Source organism: Taudactylus pleione, unplaced genomic scaffold, assembly GCF_031769625.1.
Source record: "Taudactylus pleione unplaced genomic scaffold, aTauple2 ptg000551l, whole genome shotgun sequence".
Lineage (NCBI taxonomy): Eukaryota > Metazoa > Chordata > Amphibia > Anura > Myobatrachidae > Taudactylus > Taudactylus pleione.
In genome coordinates, this window is record NW_028284953.1 from 2,019,695 (window position 1) to 2,038,301 (window position 18,607).

General features: G+C 36.0%; 8 non-coding genes across 8 annotated transcripts; all 8 read left to right on the forward strand.

Annotated features, from left to right (window-relative positions):
• The first annotated feature begins 2,233 nt into the window (after window positions 1-2,233).
• TRNAH-AUG (transfer RNA histidin (anticodon AUG)) lies at window positions 2,234-2,306 on the forward strand. The gene has a single exon. It is a non-coding gene; the product is annotated as a tRNA-His (tRNA).
• A 6,289-nt stretch (window positions 2,307-8,595) lies between these two features.
• TRNAR-ACG (transfer RNA arginine (anticodon ACG)) lies at window positions 8,596-8,668 on the forward strand. Its single transcript has one exon. It is a non-coding gene; the product is annotated as a tRNA-Arg (tRNA).
• Window positions 8,669-9,173: 505 nt separating this feature from the next.
• On the forward strand, window positions 9,174-9,246 carry TRNAH-AUG (transfer RNA histidin (anticodon AUG)). The gene has a single exon. It is a non-coding gene; the product is annotated as a tRNA-His (tRNA).
• A 1,083-nt stretch (window positions 9,247-10,329) lies between these two features.
• On the forward strand, window positions 10,330-10,402 carry TRNAH-AUG (transfer RNA histidin (anticodon AUG)). The gene has a single exon. It is a non-coding gene; the product is annotated as a tRNA-His (tRNA).
• Window positions 10,403-10,410: 8 nt separating this feature from the next.
• Window positions 10,411-10,482, forward strand: TRNAH-GUG (transfer RNA histidin (anticodon GUG)). The gene has a single exon. It is a non-coding gene; the product is annotated as a tRNA-His (tRNA).
• A 506-nt stretch (window positions 10,483-10,988) lies between these two features.
• On the forward strand, window positions 10,989-11,060 carry TRNAH-GUG (transfer RNA histidin (anticodon GUG)). The gene has a single exon. It is a non-coding gene; the product is annotated as a tRNA-His (tRNA).
• A 2,160-nt stretch (window positions 11,061-13,220) lies between these two features.
• TRNAR-ACG (transfer RNA arginine (anticodon ACG)) lies at window positions 13,221-13,293 on the forward strand. Its single transcript has one exon. It is a non-coding gene; the product is annotated as a tRNA-Arg (tRNA).
• Window positions 13,294-16,692: 3,399 nt separating this feature from the next.
• TRNAR-ACG (transfer RNA arginine (anticodon ACG)) lies at window positions 16,693-16,765 on the forward strand. Its single transcript has one exon. It is a non-coding gene; the product is annotated as a tRNA-Arg (tRNA).
• Window positions 16,766-18,607: the final 1,842 nt, after the last annotated feature.

Genomic DNA, 18,607 nt, shown 5'->3' on the forward strand with positions numbered 1-18,607 from the left:
GCCGTGATTGTATAGTAGTTAGTACTCTGCGTTGTGGCTGCAGCAACCCCATTTCGAAAACGGGTCACAGCATTTTGATTTTGTTTCACAATTATCCATTTTTTCACAATACTGAATCTTAAGAAAATTTCAGAAAGTAAGCAGATTCTTTGAAGGTGCTTGCACTATTTGTGTTTAATGCTTATTATAAAGCTATCTTAACATGCTTTGAATAATTTAATTGTGAATTATTGTACTAAAGGACTGGGAATTTGACATAAATTCTGGAATTCAGGAAAGAAGAATGTTTGGGCTCTGTCTGAGTAAGTTCATCACATTTTTTAAAGATCTTTTAGCAGTCACAAGGATTATTTTACCTAAAACGTTTTTGGGAAACAATCCCTGCAGATAGTGTACAGTCAATTTCCAAAATGGCATTCTGTATATACTTCAATAACCATAAAACTCCAAAACTGGCTCAAAAACAGGAAAGACACTTCAATTACTACAGGGCACCTGGGCCAGTGGCGCAATGGATAACGTGTCTGACTACGGATCATAAGTTTGTAGGTTCAACTCCTACCTGGCTCGCTTAAATTGACGTGATCGTATAGTGGTTAGTACTCTGCGTTGTGGCCGCAGCAACCCCGGTTCGAAAACGGGTCACAGCATTTTGATTTTGTTTCACAATCATCCATTTTTTCACAATACTGAATCTTAAGAAAATTTCAGAAAGTAAGCAGAATCTTTGAAGGTGCTTGCACTATTTGTGTTTAATGCTTATTATAAAGCTATCTTAACATGCTTTGAATAATTTAATTGTGAATTATTGTACTAAAGGACTGGGAATTTGACATAAATTCTGGAATTCAGGAAAGAAGAATGTTTGGGCTCTGTCTGAGTAAGTTCATCACATTTTTTAAAGATCTTTTAGCAGTCACAAGGATTATTTTACCTAAAACGTTTTTGGGAAACAATCCCTGCAGATAGTGTACAGTCAATTACCAAAATGTGATTCTGTATATACTTCAATAACCATAAAATTCTGAAAACAGGCTCAAAAACAGGAAAGACACTTCAATTACTACAAGAGACTCGGGACAGTGGGCAATGGATAACGTGTCTGACTATGGATCTGTAGATTGTAGGTTCGACTCCTACCTGGCTCGCTTAAATTGCCGTGATCGTATAGTGGTTAGTACTCTGCGTTGTGGCCGCAGCAACCCCGGTTCGAATCCGGGTCACAGCATTTTGATTTTGTTTCTCAATCATCCATTTTTTCACAATACTGAATCTTAAGAAAATTTCAGAAAGTAAGCAGATTCTTTGAAGGTGCTTGCACTATTTGTGTTTAATGCTTATTATAAAGCTATCTTAACATGCTTTGAATAATTTAATTGTGAATTATTGTACTAAAGTACTGGGAATTTGACATAAATTCTAGAATTCAGGAAAGAAGAATGTTTGGGCTTCCTTCTGAGTAAGTTCATCACATTTTTGAAATATCTTTTAGCAGTCACAATTATTATTTTACCTAAAACGTTTTTGGGAAACAATCCCTGCAGATAGTCTACAGTCAATTTCCAAAATGTGATTCTGTATATACTTCAATAACCATAAAACTCTGAAAATAGGATCAAAAACAGGAAAGACACTTCAATTATTACAAAACACGTGGGCCAGTGGCGCAATTGATAACGCATCTGACTACGGATCAGAAGATTATAGGTTCGACTCCTACCTGGCTCGCTTATATGGCCTTGATCGCATAGTGGTTAGTACTCTGCGTTGTGGCCGCAGCAACCCCGGTTCGAAAACAGGTCACGACATTTTGATTTTGTATCTCAATCATCCATTTTTTCACAATACTGAATCTTAAGAAAATTTCAGAAAGTAAGCAGATTGTTTGAAGGTGCTTGCACTATTTGTGTTTAATGCTTATTATAAAGCTATCTTAACATGCTTTGAATAATTTAATTGTGAATTATTTTACTAAAGGACTGGGAATTTGACATAAATTCTGGAATTCAGGAAAGAAGAATGTTTGTGCTCTGTCTGAGTAAGTTCATTACATTTTTGAAAGATCTTTTAGCAGTCACAAGGATTATTGTACCTAAAACGTTTTTGGGAATCAATCCCTGCAGATAGTGTACAGTCAATTTCCAAAATGTGATTCTGTATATACTTCAATAACCATAAAACTTTAAAACAGGCTCAAAAACAGGAAAGACACTTCAATTACTACAGGGCACCTGGGCCAGTGACGCAATGGATAACGTGTCTGACTATGGATCATAAGTTTGTAGGTTCGACTCCTACCTGGCTCGCTTAAATTGCCATGATCGTATAGTGGTTAGTACTCTGCGTTGTGGCCGCAGCAACCACGGTTCGAATCCGGGTTACGGCATTTTGATTTTGTTTCTCAATCATCCATTTTTTCACAATACTGAATCTTAAGAAAATTTCAGAAAGTAAACAGATTCTTTGAAGGTGCTTGCACTATTTGTGTTTAATGCTTATTATAAAGCTATCTTAACATGCTTTGAATAATTTAATTGTGCATTATTGTACTAAAGGTCTGGGAATTTGACATAAATTCTAGAATTCAGGAAAGAAGAATGTTTGGGCTCTGTCTGAGTAAGTTCATCACATTTTTTAAAGATCTTTTAGCAGTCACAAGGATTATTTTACCTAAAACGTTTTTGGGAAACAATCCCTGCAGATAGTGTACAGTCAATTACCAAAATGTGATTCTGTATATACTTCAATAACCATAAAATTCTGAAAACAGGCTCAAAAACAGGAAAAACACTTCAATTACTACAAGAGACCCGGGACAGTGGGCAATGGATAACGTGTCTGACTATGGATCTGTAGATTGTAGGTTCGACTCCTACCTGGCTCGCTTAAATTGCCGTGATCGTATAGTGGTTAGTACTCTGCGTTGTGGCTGCAGCAACCCTGGTTCGAATCCGGGTCACAGCATTTTGATTTTGTTTCTCAATCATCCATTTTTTCACAATACTGAATCTTAACAATATTTCAGAAAGTAAGCAGATTCTTTGAAGGTGCTTGCACTATTTGTGTTTAATGCTTATTATAAAGCTATCTTAACATGCTTTGAATAATTTAATTGTGAATTATTGTACTAAAGTACTGGGAATTTGACATAAATTCTAGAATTCAGGAAAGAAGAATGTTTGGGCTTCCTTCTGAGTAAGTTCATCACATTTTTGAAATATCTTTTAGCAGTCACAATTATTATTTTACCTAAAACGTATTTGGGAAACAATCCCTGCAGATAGTCTACAGTCAATTTCCAAAATGTGATTCTGTATATACTTCAATAACCATAAAACTCTGAAAATAGGCTCAAAAACAGGAAAGACACTTCAATTACTACAAAACACGTGGGCCAGTGGCGCAATGGATAACGCATCTTACTACGGATCAGAAGATTGTAGGTTCGACTCCTACCTGGCTCGCTTATATTGCCTTGATCGCATAGTGGTTAGTACTCTGCTTTGTGGCCGCAGCAACCCCGGTTCGGAAACAGGTTACGACATTTTGATTTTGTTTCTCAATCATCCATTTTTTCACAATACTGAATCTTAAGAAAATTTCAGAAAGTAAGCAGATTCTTTGAAGGTGCTTGCACTATTTGTGTTTAATGCTTATTATAAAGCTATCTTAACATGCTTTGAATAATTTAATTGTGAATTATTTTACTAAAGGACTGGGAATTTGACATAAATTCTGGAATTCAGGAAAGAAGAATGTTTGTGCTCTGTCTGAGTAAGTTCATTACATTTTTGAAAGATCTTTTAGCAGTCACAAGGATTATTGTACCTAAAACGTTTTTGGGAATCAATCCCTGCAGATAGTGTACAGTCAATTTCCAAAATGTGATTCTGTATATACTTCAATAACCATAAAATTCTGAAAACAGGCTCAAAAACAGGAAAGACACTTCAATTACTACAAGACACCCGGGACAGTGGGCAATGGATAACGTGTCTGACTATGGATCTGTAGATTGTAGGTTCTACTCCTACCTGGCTCGCTAAAATTTCCGTGATCGTATAGTGGTTAGTACTCTGCGTTGTGGCCGCAGCAACCCCGGTTCGAATCCGGGTCACGGCATTTTGATTTTGTTTCTCAATCATCCATTTTTTCACAATACTGAATCTTAAGAAAATTTCAGAAAGTAAGCTGATTCTTTGAAGGTTCTTGCACTATTTGTGTTTAATGCTTATTATAAAGCTATCTTAACATGCTTTGAATAATTTAATTGTGAATTATTGTACTAAAGGACTGGGAATTTGACATAAATTCTAGAATTCAGGAAAGAAGAATGTTTGGGCTCTGTCAGAGTAAGTTCATCACATTTTTTAAAGATCTTTTAGCAGTCACAAGGATTATTTTACCTAAAACGTTTTTGGGAAACAATCCCTGCAGATAGTGTACAGTCAATTTCCAAAATGTGATTCTGTATATACTTCAATAACCATAAAATTCTGAAAACAGGCTCGAAAACAGGAAAGACACTTCAATTACTACAAGACACCCGGGACAGTGGGCAATGGATAACGTGTCTGACTATGGATCTGTAGATTGTAGGTTCTACTCCTACCTGGCTCACTAAAAATGCCGTGATCGTATAGTGGTTAGTACTCTGCATTGTGGCCGCAGCAACCCCGGTTCGAATCCGGGTCACGGCATTTTGATTTTGTTTCTCAATCATCCATTTTTTCACAATACTGAATCTTAAGAAAATTTCAGAAAGTAAGTAGATTCTTTGAAGGTGCTTGCACTATTTGTGTTTAATGCTTATTATAAAGCTATCTTAACATGCTTTGAATAATTTAATTGTGAATTATTTTACTAAAGGACTGGGAATTTGACATAAATTCTAGAATTCAGGAAAGAAGAATGTTTGGGCTTCCTTCTGAGTAAGTTCATTACATTTTTTAAAGATCTTTTAGCAGTCACAAGGATTATTGTACCTAAAACATTTTTGGGAAACAATCCCTGCAGATAGTGTACAGTCGATTTCCAAAATGTGATTCTGTATATACTTCAATAACCATAAAACTTTAAAACAGGCTCAAAAACAGGAAAGACTCTTCAATTGCTACAAGACACCTGTAACAGTGGGCAATGGATAACGCGTCTGACTATAGATCAGAAGATTGTAGGTTCGACTCCTACCTGGCTCGCTTAAATTGCCGTGATTGTATAGTAGTTAGTATTCTGCGTTGTGGCTGCAGCAACCCCATTTCGAAAACGGGTCACAGCATTTTGATTTTGTTTCACAATCATCCATTTTTTCACAATACTGAATCTTAAGAAAATTTCAGAAAGTAAGCAGATTCTTTGAAGGTGCTTGCACTATTTGTGTTTAATGCTTATTATAAAGCTATCTTAACATGCTTTGAATAATTTAATTGTGAATTATTTTACTAAAGGACTGGGAATTTGACATAAATTCTGGAATTCAGGAAAGAAGAATGTTTGTGCTCTGTCTGAGTAAGTTCATTACATTTTTGAAAGATCTTTTAGCAGTCACAAGGATTATTGTACCTAAAACGTTTTTGGGAATCAATCCCTGCAGATAGTGTACAGTCAATTTCCAAAATGTGATTCTGTATATACTTCAATAACCATAAAATTCTGAAAACAGGCTCAAAAACAGGAAAGACACTTCAATTACTACAAGACACCCGGGACAGTGGGCAATGGATAACGTGTCTGACTATGGATCTGTAGATTGTAGGTTCTACTCCTACCTGGCTCGCTAAAATTTCCGTGATTGTATAGTGGTTAGTACTCTGCGTTGTGGCCGCAGCAACCCCGGTTCGAATCCGGGTCACGGCATTTTGATTTTGTTTCTCAATCATCCATTTTTTCACAATACTGAATCTTAAGAAAATTTCAGAAAGTAAGCTGATTCTTTGAAGGTTCTTGCACTATTTGTGTTTAATGCTTATTATAAAGCTATCTTAACATGCTTTGAATAATTTAATTGTGAATTATTGTACTAAAGGACTGGGAATTTGACATAAATTCTAGAATTCAGGAAAGAAGAATGTTTGGGCTCTGTCAGAGTAAGTTCATCACATTTTTTAAAGATCTTTTAGCAGTCACAAGGATTATTTTACCTAAAACGTTTTTGGGAAACAATCCCTGCAGATAGTGTACAGTCAATTTCCAAAATGTGATTCTGTATATACTTCAACAACCATAAAATTCTGAAAACAGGCTCGAAAACAGGAAAGACACTTCAATTACTACAAGACACCCGGGACAGTGGGCAATGGATAACGTGTCTGACTATGGATCTGTAGATTGTAGGTTCTACTCCTACCTGGCTCACTAAAATTGCCGTGATCGTATAGTGGTTAGTACTCTGCATTGTGGCCGCAGCAACCCCGGTTCGAATCCGGGTCACGGCATTTTGATTTTGTTTCTCAATCATCCATTTTTTCACAATACTGAATCTTGAGAAAATTTCAGAAAGTAAGTAGATTCTTTGAAGGTGCTTGCACTATTTGTGTTTAATGCTTATTATAAAGCTATCTTAACATGCTTTGAATAATTTAATTGTGAATTATTTTACTAAAGGACTGGGAATTTGACATAAATTCTAGAATTCAGGAAAGAAGAATGTTTGGGCTTCCTTCTGAGTAAGTTCATTACATTTTTTAAAGATCTTTTAGCAGTCACAAGGATTATTGTACCTAAAACATTTTTGGGAAACAATCCCTGCAGATAGTGTACAGTCGATTTCCAAAATGTGATTCTGTATATACTTCAATAACCATAAAACTTTAAAACAGGCTCAAAAACAGGAAAGACTCTTCAATTGCTACAAGACACCTGTAACAGTGGGCAATGGATAACGCGTCTGACTATAGATCAGAAGATTGTAGGTTCGACTCCTACCTGGCTCGCTTAAATTGCCGTGATTGTATAGTAGTTAGTACTCTGCGTTGTGGCTGCAGCAACCCCATTTCGAAAACGGGTCACAGCATTTTGATTTTGTTTCACAATCATCCATTTTTTCACAATACTGAATCTTAAGAAAATTTCAGAAAGTAAGCAGATTCTTTGAAGGTGCTTGCACTATTTGTGTTTAATGCTTATTATAAAGCTATCTTAACATGCTTTGAATAATTTAATTGTGAATTATTGTACTAAAGGACTGGGAATTTGACATAAATTCTGGAATTCAGGAAAGAAGAATGTTTGGGCTCTGTCTGAGTAAGTTCATCACATTTTTTAAAGATCTTTTAGCAGTCACAAGGATTATTTTACCTAAAACGTTTTTGGGAAACAATCCCTGCAGATAGTGTACAGTCAATTTCCAAAATGGCATTCTGTATATACTTCAATAACCATAAAACTCCAAAACTGGCTCAAAAACAGGAAAGACACTTCAATTACTACAGGGCACCTGGGCCAGTGGCGCAATGGATAACGTGTCTGACTACGGATCATAAGTTTGTAGGTTCAACTCCTACCTGGCTCGCTTAAATTGACGTGATCGTATAGTGGTTAGTACTCTGCGTTGTGGCCACAGCAACCCCGGTTCGAAAACGGGTCACAGCATTTTGATTTTGTTTCACAATCATCCATTTTTTCACAATACTGAATCTTAAGAAAATTTCAGAAAGTAAGCAGAATCTTTGAAGGTGCTTGCACTATTTGTGTTTAATGCTTATTATAAAGCTATCTTAACATGCTTTGAATAATTTAATTGTGAATTATTGTACTAAAGGACTGGGAATTTGACATAAATTCTGGAATTCAGGAAAGAAGAATGTTTGGGCTCTGTCTGAGTAAGTTCATCACATTTTTTAAAGATCTTTTAGCAGTCACAAGGATTATTTTACCTAAAACGTTTTTGGGAAACAATCCCTGCAGATAGTGTACAGTCAATTACCAAAATGTGATTCTGTATATACTTCAATAACCATAAAATTCTGAAAACAGGCTCAAAAACAGGAAAGACACTTCAATTACTACAAGAGACTCGGGACAGTGGGCAATGGATAACGTGTCTGACTATGGATCTGTAGATTGTAGGTTCGACTCCTACCTGGCTCGCTTAAATTGCCGTGATCGTATAGTGGTTAGTACTCTGCGTTGTGGCCGCAGCAACCCCGGTTCGAATCCGGGTCACAGCATTTTGATTTTGTTTCTCAATCATCCATTTTTTCACAATACTGAATCTTAAGAAAATTTCAGAAAGTAAGCAGATTCTTTGAAGGTGCTTGCACTATTTGTGTTTAATGCTTATTATAAAGCTATCTTAACATGCTTTGAATAATTTAATTGTGAATTATTGTACTAAAGTACTGGGAATTTGACATAAATTCTAGAATTCAGGAAAGAAGAATGTTTGGGCTTCCTTCTGAGTAAGTTCATCACATTTTTGAAATATCTTTTAGCAGTCACAATTATTATTTTACCTAAAACGTTTTTGGGAAACAATCCCTGCAGATAGTCTACAGTCAATTTCCAAAATGTGATTCTGTATATACTTCAATAACCATAAAACTCTGAAAATAGGATCAAAAACAGGAAAGACACTTCAATTATTACAAAACACGTGGGCCAGTGGCGCAATTGATAACGCATCTGACTACGGATCAGAAGATTGTAGGTTCGACTCCTACCTGGCTCGCTTATATGGCCTTGATCGCATAGTGGTTAGTACTCTGCGTTGTGGCCGCAGCAACCCCGGTTCGAAAACAGGTCACGACATTTTGATTTTGTATCTCAATCATCCATTTTTTCACAATACTGAATCTTAAGAAAATTTCAGAAAGTAAGCAGATTGTTTGAAGGTGCTTGCACTATTTGTGTTTAATGCTTATTATAAAGCTATCTTAACATGCTTTGAATAATTTAATTGTGAATTATTTTACTAAAGGACTGGGAATTTGACATAAATTCTGGAATTCAGGAAAGAAGAATGTTTGTGCTCTGTCTGAGTAAGTTCATTACATTTTTGAAAGATCTTTTAGCAGTCACAAGGATTATTGTACCTAAAACGTTTTTGGGAATCAATCCCTGCAGATAGTGTACAGTCAATTTCCAAAATGTGATTCTGTATATACTTCAATAACCATAAAACTTTAAAACAGGCTCAAAAACAGGAAAGACACTTCAATTACTACAGGGCACCTGGGCCAGTGACGCAATGGATAACGTGTCTGACTATGGATCATAAGTTTGTAGGTTCGACTCCTACCTGGCTCGCTTAAATTGCCATGATCGTATAGTGGTTAGTACTCTGCGTTGTGGCCGCAGCAACCACGGTTCGAATCCGGGTTACGGCATTTTGATTTTGTTTCTCAATCATCCATTTTTTCACAATACTGAATCTTAAGAAAATTTCAGAAAGTAAACAGATTCTTTGAAGGTGCTTGCACTATTTGTGTTTAATGCTTATTATAAAGCTATCTTAACATGCTTTGAATAATTTAATTGTGCATTATTGTACTAAAGGTCTGGGAATTTGACATAAATTCTAGAATTCAGGAAAGAAGAATGTTTGGGCTCTGTCAGAGTAAGTTCATCACATTTTTTAAAGATCTTTTAGCAGTCACAAGGATTATTTTACCTAAAACGTTTTTGGGAAACAATCCCTGCAGATAGTGTACAGTCAATTTCCAAAATGTGATTCTGTATATACTTCAATAACCATAAAATTCTGAAAACAGGCTCGAAAACAGGAAAGACACTTCAATTACTACAAGACACCCGGGACAGTGGGCAATGGATAACGTGTCTGACTATGGATCTGTAGATTGTAGGTTCGACTCCTACCTGGCTCACTAAAATTGCCGTGATCGTATAGTGGTTAGTACTCTGCGTTGTGGCCGCAGCAAACCCGGTTCGAATCCGGGTCACGGCATTTTGATTTTGTTTCTCAATCATCCATTTTTTCACAATACTGAATCTTAAGAAAATTTCAGAAAGTAAGCAGATTCTTTGAAGGTGCTTGCACTATTTGTGTTTAATGCTTATTATAAAGCTATCTTAACATGCTTTGAATAATTTAATTGTGAATTATTTTACTAAAGGACTGGGAATTTGACATAAATTCTGGAATTCAGGAAAGAAGAATGTTTGTGCTCTGTCTGAGTAAGTTCATTACATTTTTGAAAGATCTTTTAGCAGTCACAAGGATTATTGTACCTAAAACGTTTTTGGGAATCAATCCCTGCAGATAGTGTACAGTCAATTTCCAAAATGTGATTCTGTATATACTTCAATAACCATAAAACTTTAAAACAGGCTCAAAAACAGGAAAGACACTTCAATTACTACAGGGCACCTGGGCCAGTGGCGCAATGGATAACGTGTCTGACTATGGATCATAAGTTTGTAGGTTCGACTCCTACCTGGTTCGCTTAAATTGCTGTGATCGTATAGTGGTTAGTACTCTGCGTTGTGGCCGCAGCAACCCCGGTTCGAATCCGGGTCACGGCATTTTGATTTTGTTTCTCAATCATCCATTTTTTCACAATACTGAACCTTAAGAAAATTTCAGAAAGTAAGCAGATTCTTTGAAGGTGCTTGCACTATTTGTGTTTAATGCTTATTATAAAGCTATCTTAACATGCTTTGAATAATTTAATTGTGAATTATTTTACTAAAGGACTGGGAATTTGACATAAATTCTAGAATTCAGGAAAGAAGAATGTTTGGGCTCTGTCAGAGTAAGTTCATCACATTTTTTAAAGATCTTTTAGCAGTCACAAGGATTATTGTACCTAAAACGTTTTTGGGAAACAATCCCTGCAGATAGTGTACAGTCAATTTCCAAAATGTGATTCTGTATATACTTCAATAACCATAAAATTCTGAAAACAGGCTCGAAAACAGGAAAGACACTTCAATTACTACAAGACACCTGGGACAGTGGACAATGGATAACGTGTCTGACTATGGATCTGTAGATTGTAGGTTCTACTCCTACCTGGCTCACTAAAATTGCCGTGATCGTATAGTGGTTAGTACTCTGCGTTGTGGCCGCAGCAACCCCGGTTCGAATCCGGGTCACGGCATTTTGATTTTGTTTCTCAATCATCCATTTTTGCACAATACTGAATCTTAAGAAAATTTCAGAAAGTAAGCAGATTCTTTGAAGGTGCTTGCACTATTTGTGTTTAATGCTTATTATAAAGCTATCTTAACATGCTTTGAATAATTTAATTGTGAATTATTTTACTAAAGGACTGGGAATTTGACATAAATTCTAGAATTCAGGAAAGAAGAATGTTTGGGCTCTGTCTGAGTAAGTTCATTACATTTTTTAAAGATCTTTTAGCAGTCACAAGGATTATTGTACCTAAAACGTTTTTGGGAAACAATCCCTGCAGATAGTGTACAGTCAATTTCCAAAATGTGATTCTGTATATACTTCAATAACCATAAAATTCTGAAAACAGGCTCGAAAACAGGAAAGACACTTCAATTACTACAAGACACCTGGGACAGTGGGCAATGGATAACGTGTCTGACTATGGATCTGTAGATTGTAGGTTCTACTCCTACCTGGCTCACTAAAATTGCCGTGATCGTATAGTGGTTAGTACTCTGTGTTGTGGCTGCAGCAACCCCCTTTCGAATCCGGGTCACGGCATTTTGATTTTGTTTCTCAATCATCCATTTTTTCACAATACTGAATCTTAAGAAAATTTCAGAAAGTAAGCAGATTCTTTGAAGGTGCTTGCACTATTTGTGTTTAATGCTTATTATAAAGCTATCTTAACATGCTTTGAATAATTTAATTGTGAATTATTTTACTAAAGGACTGGGAATTTGACATAAATTCTAGAATTCAGGAAAGAAGAATGTTTGGGCTCTGTCTGAGTAAGTTCATTACATTTTTTAAAGATCTTTTAGCAGTCACAAGGATTATTGTACCTAAAACATTTTTGGGAAACAATCCCTGCAGATAGTGTACAGTCAATTTCCAAAATGTGATTCTGTATATACTTCAATAACCATAAAACTTTAAAACAGGCTCAAAAACAGGAAAGACTCTTCAATTGCTACAAGACACCTGGAACAGTGGGCAATGGATAACGCGTCTGACTATAGATCAGAAGATTGTAGGTTCGACTCCTACCTGGCTCGCTTAAATTGACGTGATTGTATAGTAGTTAGTACTCTGCGTTGTGGCTGCAGCAACCCCATTTCAAAAACGGGTCACAGCATTTTGATTTTGTTTCACAATCATCCATTTTTTCACAATACTGAATCTTAAGAAAATTTCAGAAAGTAAGCAGATTCTTTGAAGGTGCTTGCACTATTTGTGTTTAATGCTTATTATAAAGCTATCTTAACATGCTTTGAATAATTTAATTGTGAATTATTGTACTAAAGTACTGGGAATTTGACATAAATTCTAGAATTCAGGAAAGAAGAATGTTTGGGCTTCCTTCTGAGTAAGTTCATCACATTTTTGAAATATCTTTTAGCAGTCACAATTATTATTTTACCTAAAACGTTTTTGGGAAACAATCCCTGCAGATAGTCTACAGTCAATTTCCAAAATGTGATTCTGTATATACTTCAATAACCATAAAACTCTGAAAATAGGCTCAAAAACAGGAAAGACACTTCAATTACTACAAAACACGTGGGCCAGTGGCGCAATGGATAACGCGTCTCACTACGCATCAGAAGATTGTATGTTCGACTCCGACCTGGCTCGCTTATATTGCCTTGATCGCAAAGTGGTTAGTACTCTGCGTTGTGGCCGCAGCAACCCCGGTTCGAAAACAGGTCACGACATTTTGATTTTGTTTCTCAATCATCCATTTTTTCACAATACTGAATCTTAAGAAAATTTCAGAAAGTAAGCAGATTCTTTGAAGGTGCTTGCACTATTTGTGTTTAATGCTTATTATAAAGCTATCTTAACATGCTTTGAATAATTTAATTGTGAATTATTTTACTAAAGGACTGGGAATTTGACATAAATTCTGGAATTCAGGAAAGAAGAATGTTTGTGCTCTGTCTGAGTAAGTTCATTACATTTTTGAAAGATCTTTTAGCAGTCACAAGGATTATTGTACCTAAAACGTTTTTGGGAATCAATCCCTGCAGATAGTGTACAGTCAATTTCCAAAATGTGATTCTGTATATACTTCAATAACCATAAAACTCCAAAACTGGCTCAAAAACAGGAAAGACACTTCAATTACTACAGGGCACCTGGGCCAGTGGCGCAATGGATAACGTGTCTGACTACGGATCATAAGTTTGTAGGTTCGACTCCTACCTGGCTCGCTTAAATTGACGTGATCGTATAGTGGTCAGTACTCTGCATTGTGGCCGCAGCAACCCCGGTTCGAATCCGGGTCACGGCATTTTGATTTTGTTTCTCAATCATCCATTTTTTCACAATACTGAATCTTAAGAAAATTTCAGAAAGTAAGCAGATTCTTTGAAGGTGCTTGCACTATTTGTGTTTAATGCTTATTATAAAGCTATCTTAACATGCTTTGAATAATTTAATTGTGAATTATTGTACTAAAGGACTGGGAATTTGACATAAATTCTAGAATTCAGGAAAGAAGAATGTTTGGGCTTCCTTCTGAGTAAGTTCATCACATTTTTGAAATATCTTTTAGCAGTCACAATTATTATATTACCTAAAACGTTTTTGGGAAACAATCCCTGCAGATAGTCTACAGTCAATTTCCAAAATGTGATTCTGTATATACTTCAATAACCATAAAACTCTGAAAATAGGCTCAAAAACAGGAAAGACACTTCAATTACTACAAAACACGTGGGCTAGTGGCGCAATGGATAATGCGTCTGACTACGCATCAGAAGATTGTATGTTCGACTCCGACCTGGCTCGCTTATATTGCCTTGATCGCAAAGTGGTTAGTACTCTGCGTTGTGGCCACAGCAACCCCGGTTCGAAAACAGGTCACGACATTTTGATTTTGTTTCTCAATCATCCATTTTTTCACAATACTGAATCTTAAGAAAATTTCAGAAAGTAAGCAGATTCTTTGAAGGTGCTTGCACTATTTGTGTTTAATGCTTATTATAAAGCTATCTTAACATGCTTTGAATAATTTAATTGTGAATTATTTTACTAAAGGACTGGGAATTTGACATAAATTCTGGAATTCAGGAAAGAAGAATGTTTGTGCTCTGTCTGAGTAAGTTCATTACATTTTTGAAAGATCTTTTAGCAGTCACAAGGATTATTGTACCTAAAACGTTTTTGGGAATCAATCCCTGCAGATAGTGTACAGTCAATTTCCAAAATGTGATTCTGTATATACTTCAATAACCATAAAACTTTAAAACAGGCTCAAAAACAGGAAAGACACTTCAATTACTACAGGGCACCTGGGCCAGTGGCGCAATGGATAACGTGTCTGACTATGGATCATAAGTTTGTAGGTTCGATTCCTACATGGCTCGCTTAAATTGCAGTGATCGTATAGTGGTTAGTACTCTGCATTGTGGCCGCAGCAACCCCGGTTCGAATCCGGGTCACGGCATTTTGATTTTGTTTCTCAATCATCCATTTTTTCACAATACTGAATCTTAAGAAAATTTCAGAAAGTAAGTAGATTCTTTGAAGGTGCTTGCACTATTTGTGTTTAATGCTTATTATAAAGCTATCTTAACATGCTTTGAATAATTTAATTGTGAATTATTTTACTAAAGGACTGGGAATTTGACATAAATTCTAGAATTCAGGAAAGAAGAATGTTTGGGCTTCCTTCTGAGTAAGTTCATTACATTTTTTAAAAATCTTTTAGCAGTCACAAGGATTATTGTACCTAAAACATTTTTGGGAAACAATCCCTGCAGATAGTGTACAGTCGATTTCCAAAATGTGATTCTGTATATACTTCAATAACCATAAAACTTTAAAACAGGCTCAAAAACAGGAAAGACTCTTCAATTGCTACAAGACACCTGTAACAGTGGGCAATGGATAACGCGTCTGACTATAGATCAGAAGATTGTAGGTTCGACTCCTACCTGGCTCGCTTAAATTGCCGTGATTGTATAGTAGTTAGTACTCTGCGTTGTTGCTGCAGCAACCCCATTTCGAAAACGGGTCACAGCATTTTGATTTTGTTTCACAATCATCCATTTTTTCACAATACTGAATCTTAAGAAAATTTCAGAAAGTAAGCAGATTCTTTGAAGGTGCTTGCACTATTTGTGTTTAATGCTTATTATAAAGCTATCTTAACATGCTTTGAATAATTTAATTGTGAATTATTGTACTAAAGGACTGGGAATTTGACATAAATTCTGGAATTCAGGAAAGAAGAATGTTTGGGCTCTGTCTGAGTAAGTTCATCACATTTTTTAAAGATCTTTTAGCAGTCACAAGGATTATTTTACCTAAAACGTTTTTGGGAAACAATCCCTGCAGATAGTGTACAGTCAATTTCCAAAATGGCATTCTGTATATACTTCAATAACCATAAAACTCCAAAACTGGCTCAAAAACAGGAAAGACACTTCAATTACTACAGGGCACCTGGGCCAGTGGCGCAATGGATAACGTGTCTGACTACGGATCATAAGTTTGTTGGTTCGACTCCTACCTGGCTCGCTTAAATTGACATGATCGTATAGTGGTTAGTACTCTGCGTTGTGGCCGCAGCAACCCCGGTTCGAAAACGGGTCACAGCATTTTGATTTTGTTTCACAATCATCCATTTTTTCACAATACTGAATCTTAAGAAAATTTCAGAAAGTAAGCAGAATCTTTGAAGGTGCTTGCACTATTTGTGTTTAATGCTTATTATAAAGCTATCTTAACATGCTTTGAATAATTTAATTGTGAATTATTGTACTAAAGGACTGGGAATTTGACATAAATTCTGGAATTCAGGAAAGAAGAATGTTTGGGCTCTGTCTGAGTAAGTTCATCACATTTTTTAAAGATCTTTTAGCAGTCACAAGGATTATTTTACCTAAAACGTTTTTGGGAAACAATCCCTGCAGATAGTGTACAGTCAATTACCAAAATGTGATTCTGTATATACTTCAATAACCATAAAATTCTGAAAACAGGCTCAAAAACAGGAAAGACACTTCAATTACTACAAGAGACCCGGGACAGTGGGCAATGGATAACGTGTCTGACTATGGATCTGTAGATTGTAGGTTCGACTCCTACCTGGCTCGCTTAAATTGCCGTGATCGTATAGTGGTTAGTACTCTGCGTTGTGGCTGCAGCAACCTTGGTTCGAATCCGGGTCACGGCATTTTGATTTTGTTTCTCAATCATCCATTTTTTCACAATACTGAATCTTAACAATATTTCAGAAAGTAAGCAGATTCTTTGAAGGTGCTTGCACTATTTGTGTTTAATGCTTATTATAAAGCTATCTTAACATTCTTTGAATAATTTAATTGTGAATTATTGTACTAAAGTACTGGGAATTTGACATAAATTCTAGAATTCAGGAAAGAAGAATGTTTGGGCTTCCTTCTGAGTAAGTTCATCACATTTTTGAAATATCTTTTAGCAGTCACAATTATTATTTTACCTAAAACGTATTTGGGAAACAATCCCTGCAGATAGTCTACAGTCAATTTCCAAAATGTGATTCTGTATATACTTCAATAACCATAAAACTCTGAAAATAGGCTCAAAAACAGGAAAGACACTTCAATTACTACAAAACACGTGGGCCAGTGGCGCAATGGATAACGCATCTGACTACGGATCAGAAGATTGTAGGTTCGACTCCTACCTGGCTTGCTTATATTGCCTTGATCGCATAGTGGTTAGTACTCTGCTTTGTGGCCGCAGCAACCCCGGTTCGGAAACAGGTTACGACATTTTGATTTTGTTTCTCAATCATCCATTTTTTCACAATACTGAATCTTAAGAAAATTTCAGAAAGTAAGCAGATTCTTTGAAGGTGCTTGCACTATTTGTGTTTAATGCTTATTATAAAGCTATCTTAACATGCTTTGAATAATTTAATTGTGAATTATTTTACTAAAGGACTGGGAATTTGACATAAATTCTAGAATTCAGGAAAGAAGAATGTTTGGGCTCTGTCAGAGTAAGTTCATCACATTTTTTAAAGATCTTTTAGCAGTCACAAGGATTATTTTACCTAAAACGTTTTTGGGAAACAATCCCTGCAGATAGTGTACAGTCAATTTCCAAAATGTGATTCTGTATATACTTCAATAACCATAAAATTCTGAAAACAGGCTCGAAAACAGGAAAGACACTTCAATTACTACAAGACACCCGGGACAGTGGGCAATGGATAACGTGTCTGACTATGGATCTGTAGATTGTAGGTTCTACTCCTACCTGGCTCACTAAAATTGCCGTGATCGTATAGTGGTTAGTACTCTGCATTGTGGCCGCAGCAACCCCGGTTCAAATCCGGGTCACGGCATTTTGATTTTGTTTCTCAATCATCCATTTTTTCACAATACTGAATCTTAAGAAAATTTCAGAAAGTAAGTAGATTCTTTGAAGGTGCTTGCACTATTTGTATTTAATGCTTATTATAAAGCTATCTTAACATGCTTTGAATAATTTAATTGTGAATTATTTTACTAAAGGACTGGGAATTTGACATAAATTCTAGAATTCAGGAAAGAAGAATGTTTGGGCTTCCTTCTGAGTAAGTTCATTACATTTTTTAAAGATCTTTTAGCAGTCACAAGGATTATTGTACCTAAAACATTTTTGGGAAACAATCCCTGCAGATAGTGTACAGTCGATTTCCAAAATGTGATTCTGTATATACTTCAATAACCATAAAACTTTAAAACAGGCTCAAAAACAGGAAAGACTCTTCAATTGCTACAAGACACCTGTAACAGTGGGCAATGGATAACGCGTCTGACTATAGATCAGAAGATTGTAGGTTCGACTCCTACCTGGCTCGCTTAAATTGCCGTGATTGTATAGTAGTTAGTACTCTGCGTTGTGGCTGCAGCAACCCCATTTCGAAAACGGGTCACAGCATTTTGATTTTGTTTCACAATCATCCATTTTTTCACAATACTGAATCTTAAGAAAATTTCAGAAAGTAAGCAGATTCTTTGAAGGTGCTTGCACTATTTGTGTTTAATGCTTATTATAAAGCTATCTTAACATGCTTTGAATAATTTAATTGTGAATTATTGTACTAAAGGACTGGGAATTTGACATAAATTCTGGAATTCAGGAAAGAAGAATGTTTGGGCTCTGTCTGAGTAAGTTCATCACATTTTTTATAGATCTTTTAGCAGTCACAAGGATTATTTTACCTAAAACGTTTTTGGGAAACAATCCCTGCAGATAGTGTACAGTCAATTTCCAAAATGGCATTCTGTATATACTTCAATAACCATAAAACTCCAAAACTGGCTCAAAAACAGGAAAGACACTTCAATTACTACAGGGCACCTGGGCCAGTGGCGCAATGGATAACGTGTCTGACTACGGATCATAAGTTTGTAGGTTCAACTCCTACCTGGCTCGCTTAAATTGACGTGATCGTATAGTGGTTAGTACTCTGCGTTGTGGCCGCAGCAACCCCGGTTCGAAAACGGGTCACAGCATTTTGATTTTGTTTCACAATCATCCATT